This window comes from Corvus brachyrhynchos, unplaced genomic scaffold, assembly GCF_000691975.1.
Source record: "Corvus brachyrhynchos isolate BGI_N302 unplaced genomic scaffold, ASM69197v1 scaffold428, whole genome shotgun sequence".
Taxonomy (NCBI): domain Eukaryota; kingdom Metazoa; phylum Chordata; class Aves; order Passeriformes; family Corvidae; genus Corvus; species Corvus brachyrhynchos.
The window spans coordinates 749,562-753,542 of record NW_008239766.1 but is presented as its reverse complement, the minus strand read 5'-3'; positions in this window follow the sequence as shown (position 1 = coordinate 753,542).

Genomic DNA, 3,981 nt, shown 5'->3' with positions numbered 1-3,981 from the left:
GGGGAAGGAGTGCGAGTGGGGTGGATCCCGTGCGCACTGCCTGGAGGATGGCAACGGGACAGAAGGGACAAACGGGGGAGGGCTGGGGATGGGAGAACTGCTGGGAATGGGGGGTCGGGATTGGGTGTAGGGGTAGCCTCCGAAACAGCTTGGCCAGAGCTGGGGGGGCTGGCATGCTCCGCATACAGGCAGACATCTGTCTCAGGCAGAGAGGTGGGATGGGGGAGAGGAGGGGAGAGGGTCGGTTTGGCTGAGGGTTGCTTGCTATGTGACACTTCTTTTGTATTGACCTAACTATTACATGAAATAAAGGGATAAACCGAGAGACAGAGAGGTCTCCTGAAGCTTGAAAAGAATTAATTTTCTTTCCTACGTTGTCCCAAAACAGATTAGAAAGGATAGAATCTCTGCTGACATCAGGAAAGTTTCGAGATATCCAATAAGTGAAAGATTTGAGATTTTTCTTAGAAAGAGCACCCTTAGAGAATTTAAAGTCAGTTTCGAGGAGGGGATTTAGGAGAAGGGAGTATATGTCTCTCTCTGGTTGGGAGAGGCAGGGTTTACCCAGCCTGCTTCCCATCTTTGAGTTCCCATGCCTCACTCAGCAGAAAAAGAGAAAAAAAAAAAAGGACTCAGAAATAGAAATGCGCACGAAAGGGCCCTGATTTTAACTTAAAAATCGCACCTTACAAATCATGTCTTCAGGTGGGGCTGGATCCGGTGGTGTCCAATAAAAATTTGCTATGTGGTGGTCAGCCTGTGGTTCAATCCTCAGGACTTTCATTGTAGATGAGAGGCAAGGGTCTTGAACTGTCCACTTTGGAAAGCGTCTGCTATAACACAGGGGCTGTCTTCAGAGGAGCAACGCACAAACGGCTGTTTCTGTCCTGAAGCTGCTCAGGACACAGCTCAAAGCTGTGGACAGTCAGGAGTCCGGGGTCCCTTCGCAGGGGGTGCCTGTCTCAGCAGGCTGTCAGCTCTTTAGTGATTCAGCGAGAGTGACTTCAGCTCTTGTTCTGTGAGGCAAACCCCAGGCTGGACCAGGAGGAGAGAGACGAGAGGCTCATTTAGTAATTCCGCATGAAGCAGCTTTATTAGTCTGCACCCCACGAAGGGGAGGCTAGGGACGAGCTCTCCGAAGTCAAAGGGGGAGAAGGGTAGATCTTATAGGCATACAAGGGTGGGTGTGAGAGGGTAGAAGCCAATGGGTTACAAAGAATCTGCATAGGGTCTCCCAGAGGATCATGGTTCTTCTTTTCTCTCACTCTCACCGAAAGTGCTGCCTTTTCCAAGTGGATCTTGCTGGGAGGTTATGCAATCTCCTTATCTCAGCAGGCCTCCCTCCAGGGCAGGGGCTGGGTACATTCCACAGGGCATCTCTCTTATGAGGAAAGACTGAGGGGTCTGGGCCTCTTTAGCATGGAGAAGAGTGGACTGAGAGGATATCTTATCAATGCATTCAAGTATATTAAGGATGGGTGTCAAGCGAGTGGTGTCAGAATTTTCAGTCATGCCCAGGGACAGGACAAATGGTAATGGGCACAGACTAAACCACAGGAAATTCCAACATAATATGATGAACATTTTGCTGTGAGGGTGACAGAGCACTGGAACTGGCTGCCCAGTGAGGCTATGGAGTCTCCTTCTCTGGAGATATTCCAAATGTCCCTGGACACAATCCTATACAGCCTGCTGTAGGTGATTCTGCTTTAGGAGAGGGGTTGTACTAGATGACCTTGAGACGTCCTTTCCAACCCAAACTGTTCTGAGATTCTGAGATTCTGTGATTCATGCTTCAGACTTATTTAGGATTAGTCAGAGTGAAACCCATGTACACAAACTCACAGTTTTCTTGGAAAAGTCAGATCATCTTATCCTCATACCTGAACCCATGAAAATGGAAAGGGACCCTTTTTAATGAGTCTGAAGTGCTATTTGCATCAGTCAGAAATACCTAAATTATTGTTTTCATTAGAAGTCTAATGACAAAACCCTGTCTAAATTACAGAACAATTGAGACAGGAATTCAAAATGCAGTTGCTGATGGACCCAAAGTCTTTGCAATGTCACTTCAAAAAATCCACCTGTAATGCACAGCAGACACAGTGGTACTTATCACTTCAATTTGAAGTGATAAATTTACCTTTGCTAAGTAAATTATAGGAAGGTGGAAAAAACCAAATCTCACTTAAACTAAAGGAAATTAATTTGGCAGGAAAACAGGGCAATCCTGCTCCATTTCAATTATTTAAAGATTATTTTTGCTTGTATTTTTGTTTCACATTACTATTCATATGTCCTTGCCTTGTTTTTGCTTTCTGAGCTCTGCACACTATATTTTTTTGCCCAGGCAGAATGCAAAATCTCCCAGGAGTTTAAAAGGCCAATAAAGCAACCAGTCAATGCTGTTCAACTTTTTAAACTCTTTAATCCTTGTAAGAATTTTCCTTGAGAAAGATTTACAAGATGAAGTCAGCAGCAATTAGTTTCCAAAGGGTTCCCATTTCCAAGTGGTCCACATCATGATTATCCTCCTGAAATTGATTAGGTGCATCTTACTGGAAAATCTCTTGAGTCTTGACACTTCCATGGTTAGGGCATATCTTGTTCTGAGGCAAGCTGTTTCTTTTTTTGTAAAGGGGAAAGAATCAGGACAAAAATTCTTATTTTAAAATAAAATCTCTTTTCTAATAGGATATTTTATACAATCACAGAATGGTTTGAGTTGGAAGGAACCTTAAACATCTAGTTGAAATCTCTCTGCCATGGACAGAGACACCTTCCACTAGACCAGGTTGCTCGGAGCCCCATCCAACCTGGCCTTGAACACTTCCAAGGCTGGGGCAGTGTTACGGTCCCATTTTTAAAGTTATTAGAAATGCCTCTGCCTGAATTAAGATGCAAACGAGACCATATGCCAAAGTCAATAGCATGGGTTTATTTGATAGTAAATATGAGAGAGAGACAAAGAGAAAAAGAAAGAAAAAGAAAGAAAGGAAGAAAGAAAGAAAAAGAAAAAGAAAAAGAAAAAGAAAAAGAAAAAGAAAAAAAAGAAAAAGAAAAAAAGAGAGAGAAATAGACAATAGATGGGAGGGACAGAAAGAGAGTGACAGAGACAGATTAAAGAAAATATTACCTCTCCATGGATCCCACCGGTGTCCTGATGATCCTCTCCAGCTGGTCTTCTTGGTTGTGAAGGTCGCCCCCAAAAAAGCATGGAATCCAATGGATTAGTATACACTCAGGCCAGGTGAGAATGCCCAGGTACCTCCCCTGGGGTGGGGGAGGCAGCTTGACACAGTCTCTTGCAGCAGACTCTGGATCTGTTGCATCACTTTGCTTCACATGCAGTTCTGTGGTGCAGTTCTTGTAAAGGAATGAGTTTTGGGAGCACTTCAGGGGGTCTTTGATAGATTATGAGACCCCCTCAGCTACCTCCTACATAAATGTCCCGTGGCCTCCCTGGGGCTGAGGGTTCCAACACTGGACTGGTTTGTGTAAGGGAGGATGGGTGTTCACTGCCTCTGACCAGAGGTTAAGCCACACATCTGAAACCTCCTCCTCCCCCCTCAGTTGAGGGCGTCTGTGCAAACCTGGCCTCTCTGGGCTATGGTCCCCCTCCACCCCAAACCCAGCCAGGGATGATTCTCTGCTGTATTTGGCTTTCTTGTGGATGCATTCCTTTCCCTCAGTTTCTCCCTAGACCTGAGATGATTGAACAATAGTGTTGCCTTTATCTTGGCAGCTTAACTCACAGTCCAAAGTTCCAGTCAGGCATCTTCAAGGAGGGGTGGGCTTCTGTGGTTGTAGCTTCTTAATACAGTTTTTGCTATAATGGGCAAAACTCCTTCATAACAGTGTTTAAAGCATGAACCATTTCCATCCCTGACAGGCAGCCACTGCTTCTCTGGGAAACCTGTTCCAGTGCCTCACCACCATCACAGGGAAGAATTTCTTTCTAATTTTCCCAATTGTTCCTGC